The following is a 21,807-nucleotide window of genomic DNA, read 5'->3' as shown; positions in this document are numbered from 1 at the left end:
ATTAATTTTACTCTTGCGATCGATTCTAGCGGTTTAAAACTGCTGTGTTTTGGCTTTTGTGACATATTATGGTCATATCTAGAATTCATTTAATGTTAAATCAAGAATAAAACTCTCAAATACATTGTTGTTCCTATGGTAAAATATAATCTACTTTCTGGCCATTCACTTTGCCGTAAACTCTCCAGGAATGAAACTTGATAAAAAGCAGGGACACACTACATACGACAATAATTAAATCTATAGTCGACTAATAAAAGAGCATGACTGCAGGGACAGGTAATGCAGGAGAAAGAAGAACAGACCTAAATATGTCAGCAAATCATACTCAAGTTCGATCCCCAGGATCTATTTTGAAAAGTGGGATCATGACATGTATTTGAGAAAACCCCAAGTCCAGTGAATACCCAAATTAAGGAATGAATTATATTTTCAGAATGTAGTCTAGAAGGCCAAGATCAAGGTGTCAGGAAGTTGATTTCTCCCAGAACCTCATTCCTTATCTTGTAGGTGGCCACCCTTCGCCCCTTGCGCTCAGGTGGGCTTTCTTCATTGGTGTCTCCTTCCTTCTCTAAGAACACCTGCCCTTAGGATTAGGACCCATCTTTATGACCTCATTGAACCTAAATTACCTCCTTAGAGACCCCATCTCCAAACTGTCACATTCCTAGTTCCCAGGGGTCAGGACAGCGGCATAGGAATGGTGTGGGCAGGGAGGAGACACCATTCAGCCCATAACAAGCCTCGGAAGGAGTTAGGGCTGTGGCTAGGTTCCCCACCCAAATGAAGAGAGAGCCGCAGAGCGGGCTCACAGGGGGCCTCGGCCACAGCCCAAGTTGGAGGACACTCAGGAGCCTGAAACCCGGCACTGAGCTCCTGCAGGTGTGAACATCATTCCTCTGAGCCCTGGTTGCTTGCTTGGAGATATTTTTAAGTGTCCCCAGTTTTTGGAAAGGGAACGGAGAGTTCCCTGCTCCCCAGCTCCCTGTTGCCGGAAAAGCACGTGATGGAAAAACCCGCCTAGGCTGAGGACAGAGCGAGGGCGAGCAGGCTCTCGGGGCTCCGAGTTGATTTATGTTGTGGTCGGTGCCTGTAGTGATTGGGCTTCCCCTTGGTGATTGGTATGATCTGGAGGTTGGCGTCGTTAAGGAGAGGTTTTTGTGATGACTTCAGAAAATTACTGTAACTAAGATGGTATTTAGCTGTTTTTAATTTTATACAGCTCATTATATCATGGTCAAATGAAAACCTTGACATTCAGGGCAGGAAGTGTGTGGCAAGTAGGGGTGGGTGGACAATAGGCCTGGCGGCTGCCCCCAGTGAAAGTCACTCAAGGGTCTCAGGGAAGAGAGGCGCGCAGAAGGGGAGCTTTTCAAAACAACGCCGGTGACTTCCTCTTCCTGGCAAAGTTCTCTACTCCAGAAACTCTGTCCTGAGAGTCGATGCAGACAGGAACGGAGGTGCTGGGGGAGGGGAAATGGGCTCTAGGACACGTGGGGGACAGAGAGACATGCCGTGGTGGCAGAGTTCTGATTAGATCGGGCTGGTGGAGTACGCTGTCCTCGCTCTGCAGCCCTAGGCCCTGGCTGCCAAAGGGACACAAAGCCTTGACATGTCTCCAGCTGGGCCGCCCTGCTCAGGCACAGCTCTAGGTGCTTCTCTGCGAGGTTCAGGAAAAGGCAGACTCTTTCCGAGTTGTTCCACACCTGGTGCAGAAAAGCAGTCACCCAACGCCGAACTGCAAACAATGTAGAATTCTTGGCACATCATCTGAAAAAGAGCTTTGAACTTCGTGCGTGTCTCGGCAGTAGAATCCCACGGGCATTCTGTTGTGTATTTGAAAGGGCTGATGTTAAGAGTGCTTAAAAGACGAGTGGGAGTACTGGGGTAGTGGTTAGGAGAATGGGCTTGAGGGCCGGGTGCCCTGAGTTTCCATCCGGGCTCTGTCACGTTCTAGTCGTGTGATCTTGGGCAGTGCTCTTTGAGCATGGTGATGGCACCTGTCTCCTGGAAGTATGCTGAGACACGGACGCAAGAGCTGGGGACAGCGACGCGCACGGGGCACAAAGTAGGCTGGTGTCATGGTTATTGGACAAAGGCTCCTATGGACTTTCCATGGGGCTAGGGGAGAGAGAAGGGAAGAGAGAGGAGAAGAGAGAGAGAGGCTACTTGGACTTACCGACTCAAGGTACCCAGCAGGGAAAGGGCAAACCAGCCCTTGGGAAACATCCCTGTAAACACTATTAAAACTCTTTCCGAGTGTAGACCAAGGCTTAGTTGACAGACCACATATTTATTTCCTCTCCAAGTAGAATATGTTACATTTCCCTTTCTCTGACACTCGGGGGTCTTGCAAAGTCCAGGAAACACCTTTACATGCCTTGGCCCAGACTCGTCTTCCTGTCCTTTTCATCTCGACAACTGTCTTTGGCCTGGAGTAATGAGCCTCCCAGCTGCAGCCCCTCTGGGTGAGAACTGCCTTCACCAGAAATTTCCCCTCTGCCAATCAGGTACGGCAAAACTTCAGGGAGTTTAGACCTTAGAGGAATCCTCTGGTGTATGTCTTAGAGATGTCCAGTCATAAGTCTGGAGAAGATGTGAAGTGAAGGGAAGCAGTGAGTTGGAACTAGAAATTTCGAGAGAAAGAAAGGAAGAAAAGAAAGGATAGGAGGGAAGGCAAAGAGGGGGAGGGAGAGATAGAAGAGAAAAGGGACATTTTCAAAGTTTGCTGCTAAGAAAGGGAAAACCCATAAAGTGAGCCTTTGTGTGTAAATATATATAAAAATATGAACCTTTGCAATAACAAGGATAAATTTAACATGCAGAAACATATACACGCTAGGATGATAAATGCGGTGGGATACAAAATTGTAAACACGGGATGATTACAACAATGTGAAAACCAAATAAAAACCGAAAATGAACGGACAGAAGGATTTCCAACGTGTGAGCAGCGGTGGTAGTCTTTGGGAAGCTCGGAGGAAGTTTCTTCTTCTTCTAGAACAAAAAGAATTAATAGATTTATTTCAAAGAGATAACTAGCGGCAGCGAGACCGCCCCTTTCAGATGAGACCCCGTGGAGTCTCAGCCGGGCGGGCGGGCGGCCCACGACCGTGACAGTGGTGGAGGGGCCTGGCCCTCTCCGCTCCTCCCGCTGGCCCCTTCTTGGTTCCAGCCTCTCTGTCCTCTCCATGTCCAGCACAGCTGAGTTTTGACAGATGTTTTTACCTCCTAGGATCTTCTTGCCCTGACCCCCCTTCAGCTGCTCCCAGACTCAGTGACCTACATGAAGGAGCTCTTGACACCCCCTCCCTCCCTCCCGCCTCTTGCTCAGCTCCCTCCTATGTCCAGGCAGTCCTCCCTGTCACTCCCTGGCTTCTGGGTCCTTCCTCTAGTCTGTGGCCCACCCCTGCCCTCAGGATAAAGGTTTTTCTGGTGCCAAAGGCTTCCTCGCTCGCCCTTCCCCACGGCCTACCCCACGCTCTGTTCGACTGGCCTTGGGCCTCGACCTTGAGCGCTGCCACAGCCCAGGGAACATTTCTACCACTGCACTTAGCACATGTGACTGAAAGTATCTGTTTCTTAGCCCTCATGCCCCCAAACTAGAAAGTCTCTAGGGGAATAGACCAGGTCTTAACCACGGTTGAACCCCCCAGTTCCAACCACAGTCCCTTGCACATGATAAGATCTCAGTAAATAGTGACTCCCCTTAACAAAACTTTTCCACGCTTCCCCCTGAATGCAGCCCAAACCCTTCGCCTGACTTAAGGAACATGCAAAGGTTGATGTGGAACCCCTTCAGTTGCTCTATTTCCCATGGCCCCCTAACCCAGGCCCCCCAGCACGGCCATGCTGAATATTCACTTTCTCCCAAGCGCACCTTGTCGGTAGTCCAGCCACTCTCTTTCTAAGCCCGGAGCTCCCTCCCGTCTCTGGTTGGCTCATTGAATTCTGCTTCCCTTTCCAGCTCCAGCTCCAGCTCCTCTTACCTCCTGCCCCCCAGGACGCTCACCCAACGTGTGCAGCCATCCTTCCCTGCTTCCAGAACATCTCCTGTGTACCCCTCACTTCCCTAGTTCCACTTACGTAAGCCCTGGGCCATGGTCGGCGGGCACTCGGATCCTCTTCAGGGCCGTGTACATGGGAACCTCACAGTAAGAGCTGGGGGCCACGGGTCACCGGCTGGTGGGGACATCACCAGGTTAGGTGTGTCTCTTTTGGTTCCTGAGCTGAGGAATCTCTTTCCCATGCGGTCTGCACCTTGCGGGAGGGCCCTGGAAACTAAAAGGAGAGGTTAAGACACTTAAGACACCCCAGCCCTTCCCCTGGGCTGCCCTGTCTCTCCTTCCTTGTTTCCTGCCAAAGGACAAGGGGAGGACAACGGAGAGGCCCCGCTGACAGCTCGCCGAGCCCCCAGGCCAGGCCCCAGCAGACGAAGGACTCCACATCTTGCAGCTAGCCCCCTAGTCAGTCCTCAGAGCCCCCCAGCCCTGCAGGCTTTGCTGGATCTGTAGGCAAATTCCTACCAGTGCAGAGGAAAACATTAGGAAAGAGAAAACCATGTTTGTTTTCTTGTACTTGTCGATTTCCCGTGGCTCCCTCTGAAGACTCTGCTGGCATTGGAGAACTTCCAGGTTTGGGATCCGTATCAGTCTTTCGTTGGTCAGATCCCATCTAACGCCACCCAGCCTGCACCTTGCCCTCATTCAGAAAGAACTGGAAGAAAGTTCACCCACTAAATACATAAATGAATTAATTAATCCAATTGAGATTGTTGTGCTTTTATCTTCCATGTTCTCTGGGCTCCCAAGAAAAAATGTCGGCAACCAGGAGAGGCTTCACGCCATCCTGCTTTGCACCCCAGGGGCTCGGGCTGGAGTCAGTACCAGAGAACTTAGAGCACCTGCTCAGCCTGCAAAAACGCAGGGTGATGTCACCCACTCAGCCCTGCTTGCTCGTCTCTCCTCCTGCCCTGGATGTGACGTCAACTGTGGCACTTCTGGCCTTGAAGAAAGACTTACCCAGCGGAGAGGGGGTTGGCTGAGGCTACTCAGGAAGGTTTTTTTTGTTTTGTTTTGTTTTTTGTTTTTTTTCCTGTTTTTTTTTTGAGTGAAATGAGGGGAGTGAGGCTTGCCTGGCTCCGGAGACCAGGAAGCATTGTTGTGAATATGGGGCTACGACCACTGGCAAGTCTGGGCTGTGTGGAGGGGAGTGGGTCCTCAGTTCTGGTTCTCCAACTTGGGCCTGCAATTGTCACCATTGTATGCAGATCAGGGCGGGCTCCTCACCCACTGTCAGCGTGCCCTTCAGGTGTTCCAAACTGGGGCATGGCCTCTGCTTAACTAGAAAGAGGCCTGGGCTGGTGACTCACTCTAAGTCACCTGAGAATCTGCAAACCTTCAGCTCTGGCCCAGATGGCCTGTCTCCCACGTACAGAGCCTTGCCTGTGTCTGTCAGGACAGCCTCCTAGCCAAGGGACCTGAGAGGACACACTCGAGTTCTAAAAACCAGACAGTGGAGGGGACGAGACTCCTCGGGACAGGGTCTTCCTCACTGGCTTCTGTCCTCCCTAGCCACCAACTTTTTTCCCTCAAAGATTCATTAATTTAAGAGAGAGAGGGAGAGAGAGAAAACTCGGGGGGAGAGGGGCAGAGGGAGAGATAAGCAGACTCCCCGCTGAGTGGGGAGACTGACCTCAGGACCCTGAGATCACGACCTGCCAAAAATCAAGAGTTGGACGCTCAGCTGACTGAGACCCCCAGTCTCCCTCCTCCCCGGCCACAAACTTTGACTGTCTTGAAATGTCGAGGCTCTACCTAATCTCACCTCCCTGCCCAGAGACAGGGTCTCTGCGTGTGTATACCAACAGAAAGCACATGGTTAGTTATTCATCACTGAAACTGAGAAGGGCAGAACCACACCAGGAAGAAGATGCACTCCCTGGGATTTCATTCATCAGAGACACCTAATCTGGGGACAGCACCGACCATCAGCTAACTCGCCTCTCTATATTCTCCAGGATCTCCCGTGTTGTCTTTGGGGTCCTGGAGAAAGGAGAAAGGTTTTCAACTAGGAATTAATCTACCTGACTCCAAGGTGCTGCAGCCCATCCACTTTTCATGGGAAAGAAGTCCTGAAAATATCTGGGAGCCCCATGTGCCATGCAGATCCTCGTGTCAAGATGGCCGCCATTTTGTCCAATGCCACCAGTGTGCGGCTCAGAACAGAGATCACACGGACTGCCCGTCCAACAGGCTGACAATCACAGTGCCCTATGTGTCCCTGTGGACATCTCCAATCAGTTTATATTTTAAAAGAAAATAAACACACCCAGACAACCATCTCCTGTCCTTCCCCTCCCTCTGATAACGGAACAAACCCTTTACGATGTCAACGGCTGACTGGGGGCAAAGGCCACAGACCCTAATTCCACACCAAGGGGCTGGGCTCGCCCTTGAGACTGTGCCAACTGGAGATCTAGGTGTAGCCAGGCCTCTCTCCACTTCTCAGGGAGGTCTGGAACTGGATCCAGCTTCAGCTTGGATCCCGAGTGGTTCTAGCTAGATCAGACCCAATCCGAAGACGATTTGAACCTCTTGCTCAATAGTCTTTGGGAATCCTGCGCTTTTCCACTGGGAAGAGGGAGCTGCCGAAACCTGCCTAGCCCTGGGACTCTGCCCAGCACCCGGCATCCTGCAGGTTTGCTGGGCCCCTCCCAGCCCTGGTCTCACCCCAAGTGAGCTGGCATTGGCTGGTTGGTCTGGTCTCACCCAGGATACCTGTTTGCCTTGGCCTCTGTCAAGGAGGTAAGGAGCCTGAGGAGCCAGGGGGTTAAGCAAGAGCTTCCCAAGGGCGAATTCCTGCCCAGCGCCTGGTATCTGGTTCCCGAGCCAAGCATGGGTAGCTCTGTTTTCTGTTTTGCTGATTCCTGATCATGTTGCACATTGCACACTGGCTCTGTTTTCTGGCCTGGGTATTCCCTCCCAGAAGGAGGAGTTCAGCAGAGGGGCCCGACGGCCCAGATGCAGATCTTACATGGGAAGGCTTCCACCAACTGAATTCTAAGAACCTCGTAAGGCGCTTTAGAGACGCTCTGGGGTTCTGTTAGCCCTTTCTCTGGGCACCACTTAATCGAAGTAGCCAGGTGTTCTTTTAGAGCCCTCAAATACGCAAGGGCTTGATATCAGGGTGGTTTAAATATCGGAGGGGCAGGGCATGGTGTAATGTGTGAGGCTGGGACTTAAAAGGAGCAGATAAGACCCTTCTTTGTCACGATGACAGCTCTGCCTGGCGTCACCCACCATTTCTCAGGTCATCCTGCGTCACAGGGTTGCATCTGATTATTTTTGCACATAGGTTTGAAATGTATGAAAGATGGTCTGAATTTCTCGGCCCTCCTCTCGAGCAAAGCTAGTAGCACAGACCGCGGCAGGCCGTTCTTCTATCTCTGCGAGCCGGGAGGTGAAAAGCTAAGGAAAACCTGCTCTTATCCCCATTTTTACAAGAGGTTCTAGAATCTGCCAGGGAACAACCCGCTTAAACCTGTCTCAGCATAATTATGAACACCTCCCTTTGCTCTGCAAAGGGACAGCTGGACAGTGGATTATATAGTCCTCCGAGGTACAGAGGACATCGCATTCATTCCAGCCACGTTCTTACCAGATGTGCAGAGAGCCTGGTGAGGCTGGAGAGGCGGAGGGTGAGAAAGGGAAGTGACTCGTCCACGCTCACCCGGTGAGTCAATAGTAGAGCAATTAATGAGAATCCAAGAGCTTTGACTAAGGAGCGACTCACCCCTGACCCCGCCCTGCTAAAGGAATAGAACGGACACAAACTGGTTGAAACAGCACCGGTGCCAAGACATGAGTAAAGTGGTGGGGAGAAGATTAGCAACCGAAAATAACTGGAAGACAAAGGGAATCCCTCAAAATGTGCTGGTTGAGAAGAGAGTGCCTGCATGCCCATGCACTTGAACAGGCTTTAGGATGTAGGGGCGGGCCCGAATAATATTGTACAGCTCCTATCCGAGTGGGAGCTCAGCAGCTGCCAGATGATGGGTGAGTTGATGAGTTAGCTACAAGTGACAGCAGGCAGAAAGGAAGCATGAAGGAGTCATTGCAGACAACCTGGGTGGACTGCATGGAGGAAGCAGTAAGCTCCCCCCTGCTGGCAGGTGGCACAGGGCCCTCCCAGCCATGTGTGCTCCGAAGGACCGCGGGCTACCTCCCACCCTACTCCAGTGTTGCTTAGTGAGCAGAGTGGTGAGCTGGCTTCTGGAAGAGGAAGTATGACCAGGAGAAAGGGGTAGGACACTGCCTGGCTGGAGCCCAGTGCGACTGAGGAATGTGTGGGGACTGTGGGCAGACAGGCCTGCCTGAAGCAGAAGGGCTGGTGTGGGGGGAATCGACAGAGAAGGGAGAAAAGAAACAAAGACTGTCTGCCCAGCATCCTCATTTTTTTGGTTTTATGGGAAAATGGTGAAACTTTCTTGCAAGCGGCGATTATAGGGGGTGGGAGTAGGAGGGTGGGAGTAGGAGAGAAACCACGGTGATTTTTTTTTTTTTTTTTGGACTGAAAGAATGTTTTCCCCAAACTAAACAAAGTTGGATTGAGAAATTCAACATGGTACCTTAGGGACCTGGTAACTCATTGCTACGCGGAGGCCTGCCTTCCCACAGGCGCCTGCTTCAGGCTCTAATGGCTGTCTGGGGAGGAGAAGGGGACACTCCAACTTTTCAAGATCCAAACAGTTATGGTTCTCTTTTTGCAAAGTAGTTTTCGTCGCCTCCTGTGATGGCACTGGAGTCCTTTGCAGTAGCATCTTTCCGTGCGCCTCGGCTGCACAGGTGAGTGTGCGCCCCGCCCCCCTCCCTTACCTGCCCAGTGACCAGACTCCTCCTCAAACACAGCTGGGAGCCTGGGACCTAGGTGGTCCTCCCTCATTTCATGCCCTGCTGTGTTACCTAAAAGGTGATTTCCCTCAAGATGGGGATTAGCGTCATTAAAGAAACAAAGGCATCCCTTAATTACAAGCCTAAACCCTTGCCTTCAAAGAGGGCTGGAGGAAAAAGTGGTGTTGGGGCCTGGGTGGTCTTGCTGGTACCACTTCTTTGGTGATTTGATTCACTGAAACCATTCATTTTAGGACTGCCTTTTTTTTTTTTTTTTTTTTTTAAACAGAAAGGTAGGAACATTTGACCTTCTTTAACAAATTGCCATGATTTTTAAGTAAATTAAAAAGTCAGCGGCCCCAGCCACGATCTCCCATGTCAGATACAGTGTGTCTGGTGACAGGAACTATCTCCAGCCTTGTGGGGGGTGGGGAGGGGAGGCAAAACACTACAACAGCTCAGTTGCCTATTATGGAGTCATATTTTGATGTACATGAAATTCTTGTTCTCAACCATCTGATTTTTGTTAACTACTAGAGGTAAATCTAGTCAGGTCTTATGCCTGCAAACCCTTTAATGAGCATGATATCTTAAATTGTTTTTTAATTGGGGTGGCAGTGCTCCTGTTTCTTATCTGGGGAGCTGGAAGTCCTGAGGCCACCTGCACAGTCCCATGGGAGTGAGATTTTAATCTGCTAGCTCTCCCCAATACCCCCCCCCCCCACAGGCGCCTGCTGGGGGCTGAGCCACGAAACCTCAGGTGGAAATCTGGGCCCTGGACCAGCCTGGGGTGCTAGGGAGGCCTCGGGGGTCCCAGGTTCCACATGAGACAGAAGTGGGACAGCGATCCTTTGAGGTGGGGGGTGGTGAGGAGGGTCCTGCTCCTGCTCCTGTTCCGGGGCTTCTGAGCTGGGTGTGGGAGAACCCAGATCCTGCTTCTTCTGGAGTGCCTAATGGGGACGGGCCCTATCCTCAGGGGAGCAGCAAGGGTGGGAGTTTCTCCATCTCAGACAAGAACCAGGGGCTGGTCTCCAGTCCTGGCACCTTTTAAGTATGGGAAGGAGGTGCCTCTCCCGAGCACCCAGGCCACTGGCTCGGATCCTGGACCTTTGCAGTCACAGGTGCCAATGTCCATGCCAGGGACCCAGCAGCTATCTCTATCTAGGTAGGTTAAGGGCTGAATCTCAGTGTCAACCTAACTTTTTCCCAAGCAGCCTTGAGTAGCCAGTTGGAAAGCTCTTCAGCTTAATCCCAGCCTCTGTTCTATCAGTGCAGCGCGGAAGTAAGGATCTCAGCAGAGACTTACCCCCTCCCGCCCCACCAAGCCAGTTGGGTTAATGACACAGGGCAACGTGCCTTGCGCCTTCATAAAGACAGGGCCGTGTCCATATAAAGTCCTACAGTTGTTCACCTTCACAGAGACAAATGATTTATTTCAAATTCCATTTTGCTCACGGCCAGCTCTTCCTGAATAGTCTCCAAAACGCTCCCATGAAAGCCACTTACACAGCAGCTCTGCCCTAACGCGCTGGCCCAGAAAGGGCCCTGGCACAGATTTTTCTCAGCCAGGCATGGGGTGGGAGACGGGGGGTGGGGAATGGTTGTGGGGGGGGGTGGGGGGCTCCACTCAGTCCCCAAGATGGAGAATGTGTCCGCCTTTAGTGAGAAGCTAGACCGTGGGCTTTCTCAGTTTTCTCTCCTCTCCCAAAGCTACAAGTTGCTTCTCCCTTACTTCTAGGTAGTCCTTGTCTGAATAACCATCCACCCAGACTGGCCAGTGAGCATGGGTCAGGTAAAGGTAGCAAGAGCTCCTGGAAAGCGGCAGAAAGACAGATTATTCCACAAATGATGCTGGAACTGTTCAGAAATGGTTGGCCATTTGGAAAAACAAGTTAAGCCATAGCTATCTTTACTTTACTCTTGGCTCCCAATAAATTCCTCGTAGATAAGACTTCAAGATAACATTTGAAACCATAAGATTTAAAAATCATGGGTGCCTTTGTCGATCATTTCTGTAAGAGAAGTCCTTTCTAGAGAGGAAGCCATCGATTTAAAAGCCATAAATTCCATACCATAAAAGTGCCTCCACCTTTGTGTGACAAAAACCCCTTTAAACAGGAAATATTTGCAACCCATCGTAATAACACAGGACTAATTTCCTTAAATTTCAAAGAGCTAGCACAAATCAATAAACAAAAAGCAGAATAGCCCAGTAGAAAATTGGGCAAGGAACAGCAACTGAAGACACACGTCCAACTGCTAACAGGATACCGCTTTTCCCCAACTGGCAAAGACTGTCAAGTTTTATAATAATTACTGCCCGTGAAGGTATGTGGAGGAACAGGTATGTGCAAATATTGTTACAAGGGCTGTCGGCTGGTGGTCATTGGCCACTATTAAGATTCTTCTAAGAGCAATTTAGAATGTCAATCATAATTTTCAATGTACTTAATCTTCGATCCAGGAATCCCACTGCTTGAAATTTAGCCCACAGCTACCTTGGCAAAATCCTACCAGGACACCTGGGATGAGGATGTACCTTACACCGTTGTTGGAAATGGCAAAAACAAAAACAAAAACAAAAAAGCTGGGCTCTGCTGTGACTGGTGAGAAAATAGAACTCTATGAAGAAGTTTCTAGAAAAAGGAAAAATGTTCTGAGTTGATTAGTGGATCTTGATATAAGGGATTCAGTGATTTTTTTAAAAAAATAAGTACAGAGTGAGAGCCAGGCTCTGGGCAAAGTATTAGCAACATTTGAAAAAGTTCTGAAATCATGCACCTCATTAGCAAAAAAAAGAGTTGGAGCTTATTCTCCAAGATACATGTTGATTTATTTATAAATACATTAAAAATAGGATAAACTGAATGAAGTGAAACACAGAAGTATGAGTTGTAATACTTTTTGTGCCCCCCGAATTATTTGAGGGGACCCCACCTTAGGTGTGTGTGTGGTGGCTCCACATTTGAGAGAAATAGAATGTACCATTCTGGCAATTCAAAAAGAAGTACACGAGACGCCTGGGTGGCTCAGTAGTTTGTACAGCCTCTACCTTCAGCTCAGGTAATGATCCCAGTGTCCTGCGATCGAACCCTGTTTTGGGCTCCCTGCTCAGATGGGAGCCTGCTTCTCCCTCTCCCACTCCCTCTGCTTGTGTTCCCTCTCTTGCTGTCTCTCTGTCAAATAAATAAATAAAATCTTAAAAACACACACACACACACACAAATATGTGTACAAATTCTTTGATGCTCCTTCCACTGAGAAGGGAGGGCTATGTCCCCTTACCTTCAAACCGGGCAGGCTTTTGTGACTCTTCTGACCAACAGAGTTAGGCAGAAATGACAATCTGTGATTCTGACTCCATGTTATGAAAGGGATTGCTGCTTCTGCCTCGTCTCTAGAACACTTGTTTTCAAAGCTTTCAGTGGTGAAGTGAGTGGTCAGGCTGCCCTGAGATCACCAAACTAGCGCTGGAGGGAGGGCAGTGGGGCAGCCCCAGGGCACCCAGGCCTTTGTCTGGCTGTAACTGCAAAGGGTACCAAGCCCACCACACCGCCGAGCCTTTCCCACCTTCCGAACCCTTGGAAACCATGAGAGGGAGATTTAAAAATGCTGGTGCTGTCTTAAGCCTCTGCATTTTGGAGTATTTACTATACAACAATAGGTAACAGGAGCAATTGTGATCCCAAATTGTCATAGATGGTGTGTGTGTGTGCATATGCACACACTATAGAATTGGTATAAATTCAAGCATGCATGCATGTTTGTTGTATTTTGCATCATTGTGAGGGGGTAGAGAAGAAAGTGCCGGAGTGATTATTTTGGGGGTAGTGGGCTGGAAGGCCACGAGGTCATCTCTGCTAGAAATAGGATGGTAATGTTCTATGATCGCTTGCATGCTGTAATATTTATTTATTTATTTATTTGTTTGTTTATTTGTTTATTTATTTATTTATTATTTTTGCTTTGGAATCTTTCAAAAATTTTACCTGTCTTGGGAGGAGACATGCTAGCTTTCCAAAGAAGATTCTGCACAGTATCAGCTCTGGCTAAACAGTAGCAACATGCTTAACACCATCTGAAACTGACTCTACTCATTAATCATGTAGCCTCTGAGGTCAGACCATAACCATCTACATCCTGGCTCCTCCATTTCCTGTCCACTCTGAACCTCAATCTCCCCTTCTGTAAAGTGCAAATAATGCTAGTGCCTCCTTATATTATCTGCTGTTGTGCAACAAATCACCCCCCCCCCCACAAATGCAGCAGCTTACAATAACGGGTTATGAACCCAGGCATGGCTTACCCGGGAACTTCCGGCTCCAGATATCCCATAAGGTTCCAGTCAATCTGTCCTCTAGGGCTGTGGTTCCATCTGAAGGTTTGACTGGGGGAGGCCCCTCTTCCATGTCAAATGCATGTGGTTGTTGGCGAGAGGCTATTTCTTACAGGCTGTTGGACTGAGGGTCTCAGCTCCTCACTGGTTATTGGCTGGGGGTCTCCCTCAGTTCTTGGCCACCTAGGCCCCCACTATGGGGCAGCTCGCAGCACAGCAGCTGGAGCACCCAAGATAGAAGGTGATGTTTTTATGACCTAATCTTGCAAGTGACATCTCATTACTTCTACCAGCCCGTCCTTTAGAACTGAGTGTATAAATCCAGCCCACACTCAAGGGGAGGGAGTTATACAAGGAAGTGAATGTCGGGGGGGGGGGCACGGGGGACATCCTAGAGGCAGCCAGCTACAGCACCCATGGGGTGGTTAGGAGGATTAAATGAATTAATGTCTGAAGCACAGCCCACAGTGTTGGAGACAGCATTTGCTCAGTAAATGGAAGTTCTAATTAGTGATATAGATTCCTGTCTTTGTTTAACAGTAAATGCCCAAGTGCCCTTTCTGCAACAAATTTATGGCGAGATTTCAGTGAAGCCCTTTTGCCAACAACGTTCTAACTCATCCTTGTTGCTATTTTTCTGGAATTCATGGAGCAGGACTCCCTTAGCAGCAGTCCCCGCCAGGATCTGATAGGGCTGACCCTTTCATAGCCCTGGGCCTTGCATTATGGCTGGCTCATCATTTATTCAACCTTTGTGTAGCCATTTAGCGCCTCCAAGAAGACAGAAGCTCAGGTAGGGATGGGGTGAGCCAGGCAGATATAGCTAATGCCTTCACAAAACATACAGGTTATCGAGTGGATCTAGATGGAGAAATGGAAGCTTCAGCCATTCTTGGGGCCTCTTCGTCCTGCTAACATGGGAGACGTAGGTCTAAATGATCGCTGGGGGGGCAATGGGAGGTTTGTTATTAGTTTTTACATTTAATTTTCCAAGTACTTAATTTATTTAGTTAGAACACATTTGCTATTTTATATTTAGGAAACTTTCTGATGCTGAGTGTGCCCTCACAAGGGATAGAGGCAGAGAAGTCAACTTCTTGGAAGCCTCCTGGGATGACAGGTTCACCAGGCAGGTGACATGGTGGTTTCCTGGGAGACCTAGCCCTGGTTGAGGAGGACAGAGCTAGGACTCACATGAGTATGATCATACTCCAGGGCCCTTAACTATTCTCTGTAGGAGCATCTATATAGACTCAAATGTGTACGTTTATGTATTTAGTCCCTATTTTATGAATAAATAAGCAGTTGCCACTCTTGACTGCTTGCTATGGCTTATATGGTAGACAAAGCAAAGGACCAGCAGGGACTGTGGACCCACAGGCAGCTTATTATTTCTTCACAGAGACCAGAGGCACCTATAGTGGAGAGTCCATCGTGAGCTCTTCCGCTGACAGCCACACATCTCTGGGCACAACGATCAATGTGTGAAAGGGTAAAAGGCCAAGGGAACATTCTGGCTGACTCTAGCGGTCATGAAAAGAACACCTAACAAAGTGACCTGAGCAAAATGATACCTGTTATCTTGCTTAACAAGAAGTTTGGGGGCTGAGTAGTTCAAGGATTAATTTAGAGGCTGATATAGAAAACCTAGTTTCTTCCCTTCTGTTGGCTTCTCTATCCTCAGCATTGTTGGCTTTTGTCTTCAGGCTTGCCTCTTCATGCTTGCAAGATGGTGGCCCCAGGTTCTGACTTCACCAGCCTTTCATAACCTCATTGAGAGGCAAACAAATTGGTCACAAATTACCTGCATGACAGGCCACATTTGATAAGCATGATCTTATAGAATAGAGAATGCACAGGTGAAAGAATGGAAATGGAGCAATGAATTATCTATCTTTATTACATGAATTAAGTTATGTGCTTTTTCTTTTTTTTTAGGATTTTATTTGTTTATTTGAGAGGGGGAGCATGAGCAGAGAGGGGGAAAGAGGATGAGGAAGAAGCAGACTCCCCTCCAAACAGGGAGTCCGATGTGGGGCTCCACCGGGGACCATGAGATCATGGCCTGAGCCAGAGGCAGATGCTTAACCAACTGAGCCACCCAGGTGCCCCAGTTATGTGCTCACTTTAAGTGACAGTGAATCCTTTGGTAGTTTTGGGATCCACCTATTTCCAAATTTCAAAGAATGTGTTCTTTCAATTCATGGTCCTCCAACAAATGTCCTTTCAAGAGCATGAATCGTGATCTAAGAAGACCATCACTGTGGGCTTGACTCAATCATGGGGATAATAGCAAGAATCCAAAAACATTCAACAAGCAGAGAAAAGGGCCAAAAGAATATAATTACAAAGTGCAGAAGTTCTCAAAACATTTTAGACCTTTGCTTCATACTCATGATTCCTCTTTCTGTGTGGGCCAACAGGGAAAAAAAAAATCACTTCTGAGGCCTGTCTTCTAGAGAGAGCTGACCCAGAGTCTTTATGAGATGAGATGGGAATTAATTCATAATTATATATACAACAAACAAACCTCACTACAAAGGTAGCCCTTTATCTTACCTAAACAGTATTAAAATTTATTCGTTCAATCAGCAAGTACTTTTTAACACCTACTCTGTGACAAGCATTGTTTTAGGCTCAAGTCTTCTCATGGTACTCCAGTTTTCTCCTTCCAATATTCATATTCAATAAACATTTATCAAAAACCCTCCTGGATGGCAGAGCTATAATCTGTAATCAGCCACACATTCCCAGAAAATATTGACAAAACCTCAGTTTGCAAGATCAAGGACTCGGAAAATGGGGGGTAGAGTACAAAAATAAAAATGGTATTGTGTGCGAATATCCACACACATACACATAGATATGCATACATGAAACAAAAATTCTGGAAGACAACAATTTTGAAACAATCTCTGTCTGTGTTAAAGATCTTGTCTCCCTTAATCTCTGTCAGGAATTTGGTAGATATCTGTGGTATCGTGATTTTCTAAGGCACATTCTTCCAACAAATATTATGCTATGTAAGCTATGGGTTCTTTTATGTTTATAAAGTAGTCCTTGTTGGCTTGAAATGTAATATCTTCTTTCACTCACATTCTCCCTTGTTCTATTTGTACAAATCTCAACAACATCTTGTGTGACTGTATTTGTTAGCTTCGATACATAACAAACAATCCCCAAATCTCAGAAATATACATCAGTAGTTTATTTCTCATTCATGATACATGTAGCTTACAGCTCTGCTGTGCCTCTGTCCCATGTTTTTTCTCATTTCAGGTGGCAGTGGAAGGAGTAGTCTTTATGTGGAATCTGCTGGCCTTTTAGAAGGTGCCAGGAGAGCAAATGACCAAGCTGAACCACAGAATCGCATTAAGATTTCTGCTTATAATGGCATGTATCATGTCTGTTCACATGTCCATCAAAGTCAATCACATGATCAAGCTAGACAACGAAGGGGCAAGTATTCTTGACCTATAAGGAGTTCTGATACAGGTAAAGATATACAATCCTTTAATTAAAAAAAATTTTTTTTAACTTTTTAAAAATTAACATATAATGTGTTGTGTATTTTAGGGGTACAGGTCTGTGATTCATCAGTCTTACACAATTCACAGCACTCACCATAACACATACTCTCCCCAATGTCCATCCTCCAGCCACCCCATGCCTCAGCCGTCTCACCAACATCTGTCATTTCCTGGCTTATTAATTTTAGTCCTTCTGACTGGTGTGAGATGGTATCTCTTTGTGCTTTTGATTTGTATTTCTCTGATGCCGAGTGATATTGAGCACTCTTTCATGTGCCTATTGGCCATTTGGATGTCTTCTTTGCAGAAATATGTGCTCATGTCTTCTGCTCATTTCTCGTTTTTAAAAGGTTTTATTTATTTATTTGAGAGAGAGAGCAGGAGCAAAGGGAATGTCAGAGGGAGAGGAGAAAGAATATGGTCACCCCGTCGGCTCAGTCAGTGGAGCATGTGACTCTTGATCTTGGGGTTGTGAGTTCGAGCCTCACATGGCATGTAGAGATTAGTTTAAAAAAAAAAATCTGTAAAAAAAAAAAATAAATAAAAGAGAGGGGCACCTGGGTGGCTCAGTGGGTTTGAGGGTCTGTCTCTTGGTTTTCAGCTCAGTTCATCATCTTGGGGGTGTGGGATCGAGCCCTGCGTTGGGCTCCATGCTCAGTGTGGAGCCTGCTTGAATTTCTCTTTCTCCCTCTGCTCCTCACCCCCTGCCCCATTCGCATGCGCACTCTCTCTCTCAAATAAATAAATAAATCTTTAAAAAACACACACACAAAGGAGAGGGAACAAATAATTGTTAACAACACTGTGGTCTGCTACAGTGACGACCTGACTACTGACCAAAATACCAGGGAACTTAAGAGCACGTCGTTTCCTTGGCCTACCTCTCTGTCCATTCATTGAAGGATAGAACAGAGACAGCTCCCCATACTGGGCACACGTGACCCAGGAGAAAGGAAAACCATCATTTTAAGGGGACTGAGCTAAGCCCAGCATCTGATAGAGGATACATATTTTTGAGCTCTGTTTTTAAAGATTTTATTTATTTATTTGACAGAGAAATCACAAGTAGGCAGAGAGGCAGGCAGAGAGAGAAGAGGAATCAGGCTCCCCTCTGAGCAGAGAGCCTGATGCGGGGCTCGATCCCAGAATCCCAAGACCATGACCTGAGCCGAAGTCAGAGGCTTAACCCACTGAGCCACCCAGGTGCCCCTCTTTTTGAGTTTTCAATAAACAAACATAGAACCACATGATCACAGCACCTGTCAGCGGATTGCGGCAAGCTATTTAGCATGATGCTGGCAACTTCCCTAGGGCCCAGTTTGTTTTGAGTTTCTTGGGATTCAAAACCAAAAGCAGGAAAGGGATGTCTAGCACTCACACTCATGCTTGTCTAACGATTCTGAATAGGTTTAGATTGTGCTTCCGTGGCCGTGAGTGGTAGTTGCAGAAATGAGGAACACAGCTAAGACAGAAATGCTCTACTTGGAGAGTCGGAACTAGGATGAGGAGGGGCAGGATAATAGTGCCTTTATATGAGGAGTAAAATTACAATGTTATATGTGGTTCATCGTCATGGGGACCGAAATCATTGCTGGTCTCAATTTCTGCCATTTGTCAGGAAAAACGGGGACCTCATGCCTGCCTGTCTGCCGGCTAATATTTTTAACCACCTGCTCCATTCCAGACACTGTAGGATAGTTCACGATTACACAGGTACACGCCTACTATTTCTACATATCACTGATTTTTCACCCTAACCCGGGATTTACTCATAGTCATAAAAGATGGCTTACCTTCGATTTCTTGCCATAAAGCTCTTTCCCTTTATATGACTTCATACTTTCTACAGTTGGCTTAAAGAACACATTTTATGATGAGAAAGCTAAAATGAGAAAGCTAGGTCTTTCTAAACACCTGCCAAAAATGCAATTAACTAATAAAGTGACTATTTTACTCCTCAGTCTGTGGTCTATTGAGATGATGGGTAGATGGATGGATGGATAGACGGATGGATGAATGGATAACAGACAGAGAGATAATAGAAGAATTCCCCACACCTTTACACTTGGTGTAAGAAAAGGAAGGGAAGAAATCCAAGTAAAATAGTGGCTTAAGCCCTATGTCTCATAGTTACAGCAGCCACTTCAAATTGGAGAGACTTGTCAAACAAACCACCCCCCAAAAGAACCCCCAAATTTCTCAACTTTGGCATTGACCATTTTGAATGACCATTGTGAATATTATCTATTCTTAAAGAACATAGAGCTTGTTTTGACTTTTTGTTTTTAAGATTTTAATTATTTATTTGAGAGAGAGAGAGAAGGAGAGAGCACGAGCTGGAGGAAGGGCAGAGGGAGAAGCAGGTTCCCCAATAAGCAGGGAGCCCGATGCGGGGCTCGATACCAGGACTCTAAGATCCTGACCTGAGCCGGGGGCCGATGCTTCACAGATCACAGACTGAGCCACCCAGGCACCCCTTGTTTTTGACATTTTGTTAATAAGGTCTGGCATACTAATGGCTGGCCTGTTATGACCTGTCTTTGGGCCTTTGTTATGGTAGCCCTAGCAAGCTAATACAATAGATATCTTAAAAACTCAACGTTGGGGCATGTGGGTGCCTCAGTGGGTTGAGCCTCTTCCTTCGGTGCAGGTCATGATCTCAGGGTCCTGCGATTGAGCCCCGCATTAGGCTCTACTCAGCGGGAAGCCTGCTTCCTCCTCTCTCTCTGCCTGCCTCTCTGCCTACTTGTGATCTCTGTCTCTGTTAAATAAATAAATAAATAAATAAAAATCTTTAAAAAAACAAAAAACTCAACTTTGGCTCAGTTTGTCTGGAAAAACAAAAAGAACAGTATTACCAGTACTTATAATCACGGGGGGTGTGGTGGGGAGCATAGGCCAGGGGTTCTCTGTTTGCCTTGGTCTGGGTTCAGTCTCCCACTCCATCCCTTAACCAGCAAATTTGCCTTGGACAAATTACTTAATTTCCTTGTGCCTCAGTTTACATAAACATAAAGTGGGGTAATGGTGTTTATCTCACAAAGTTGTTTGAGTATTAAATGAATTAGTGTTTTAAAACACTTGGAACAGCGCTTCTGTCACTGTGACTGATACATAAATATTACATAAAGAGATCAGAAAGTACACTGAAATTCAGTTTATAGAATCCTTTTAAATGTTAACACATTAAAAAAAAATTCTGTCGAGGACTCTTGTTTCATGGAGGGCATGCCTGTTAGCAGAATTCAGAGATCTGATGTTTGTGCTGAGGTTGGGTTTATGGCAGGACTGATGTCTACAGTCAACGCATGTGCTCTGTCGGCAGCAAAGCTGACATCCCCAGCACCTTGACAGCCGTGACTGGAAGCCATTTCTGCTGAGGATTTTCACATTTGCCAGAAATTTGACAATGGCTGGCGTTCCCCCCAACATTTGTTGTGAAGACAGATACGAAGGAGAAAGTCCAGCATGTGTGCTAAAAATGTTCACAGGTGCTGTTTGCACATGACCTGCCGCAGAACGGGGGTAAACACGACTTGATTTCTACTGGTAAAACTTTAACACAAGATAAACTTGCTGACTGCAGAGAGTACCACATGACTGTTCCGTGCGTGATAGCTAATATAAACAGTGTCGGGGGAGCGGAGGCCTCCCAGGGTCCAGGGACCACTGCGTGGAACTTTCTGGAAGGCCAGTCCAGCCACAATCTGCTCTGTGTCCCTCAGCCTCCTGAGTTGCTTCTGCTTATGGCAGTCAACCCAAGGAAGTGGGACAAAGTTGTATATCAGGAGCATCACACAGTTGAATGTGGCGGTGTCCGGTGACTCACTGCTCTCAACCCACTGATTTTGAATACCCACGATGGTTTCTGCCAAAAAGTCCCGAGAGTCTGCTGATGGCCTAGGTTACGTGTGGGAATCTTAAATAGAAGCGGCCAGTCATAGAAAATGCATCTTACAAAGCATTCGCGAAAAGAGGAAAGTTGCTCCAAAAGGAGATCGCACCTGAGTTACATTGCTGTGAATACTATTTCTCTGATCAAACACTGCCTCTGATACATTGAGAACATTTTTATGAGTGTAAAAAATCACTGCAGGAGACTTGAAATAGTTTCCTCTCATGTCAGTTCAATCCACAGAGCTATTAAAATTTTCAACACTTCAGGGCACCAAGGAAATATATGATCTGAATGCAAGCACTTGAGTAACGGCTGACAGAGCCGGGAGTGGGTAGGCCCACCGTCCTTTATGTGTATATTTTTATTTACATAGACCCAAACATCGCCTAACCTCACTTATCCAGAAAATAGCTTTGGAACAAGGAATTTTTTTTTAAGATTTTATTTATTTATTTGACAGAGAGAGAGATCACAAGTAGGCGAGAGGCAGGCAGAGGGAGAGAGGGAAGCAGGCTCTCCGCTGAGCGGAGAGCCTGATGCGGGGCTCCATCCCAGGACCCTGAGACCACGACCCGAGCCGAAGGCAGAGGCTTTAACCCTCTGAGCCACCCAGGTGCCCCAGGAACAAGGAATTTTTTAAAATTAAAGCAAAACTTGAGAAATACTTCTTTTAGACATAGACATCTCTTATGGGAGAGGTAGTCCTTGGTCCCTGGCTCAGGAAATATTTATGCTTATTGTATATATAACCTTAATATGTGTGAATTTCTTGCTTTCACCCCTCCAACACTTAGGAAATTAGGAGTAGAGAGGCATTCTGCCATAAAAATCATGCTGACCAGAAGTAACGCTGACAGCCCACAGAAGGGGGAAAGAGAAAATTGTGGAAAGCAGACACAAGAATTCTGAAAGGTACAGTGGTTTGGGTCTTCTTAGTGTGCAGGCAAATGTCCTACCTATCTCAGTTGCCTAAGCACATAACTTGGTCATACAGTAGCATTAGACTCGGTTCTCATTATGATGACTTGGAGACCAAGAAAAGAGAAAAGAGGGTGAAATGTAATTTCCCAGACTCTCTTGGAAAGCAGTCGAGGTTGAGTTACATTTCAGAAAGTTTTCCACCCAACACATCTTGTCTTGTCTTTTGTTTCT

General features: G+C 47.1%; 2 long non-coding RNA genes across 2 annotated transcripts; one reads left to right on the top strand and one right to left on the bottom strand.

The window, feature by feature from the left end:
• Positions 1-1,192: 1,192 nt before the first annotated feature.
• LOC309856472 lies at positions 1,193-4,264 on the bottom strand. Its single transcript, XR_014307221.1, has 2 exons — positions 3,990-4,264; positions 1,193-2,997 (listed from the first exon to the last, which is right to left on the bottom strand). It is a non-coding gene; the product is annotated as an uncharacterized lncRNA (long non-coding RNA).
• A 4,346-nt stretch (positions 4,265-8,610) lies between these two features.
• On the top strand, positions 8,611-21,036 carry LOC309859692. Its single transcript, XR_014308823.1, has 3 exons — positions 8,611-8,846; positions 16,507-16,722; positions 20,083-21,036. It is a non-coding gene; the product is annotated as an uncharacterized lncRNA (long non-coding RNA).
• Positions 21,037-21,807: the final 771 nt, after the last annotated feature.

Source organism: Mustela nivalis (genome assembly GCF_964662115.1).
Source record: "Mustela nivalis genome assembly, chromosome: 2".
Lineage (NCBI taxonomy): Eukaryota > Metazoa > Chordata > Mammalia > Carnivora > Mustelidae > Mustela > Mustela nivalis.
Note: the sequence above shows the minus strand (reverse complement) of the source record. Positions and strands in the feature narration are given on the sequence as shown.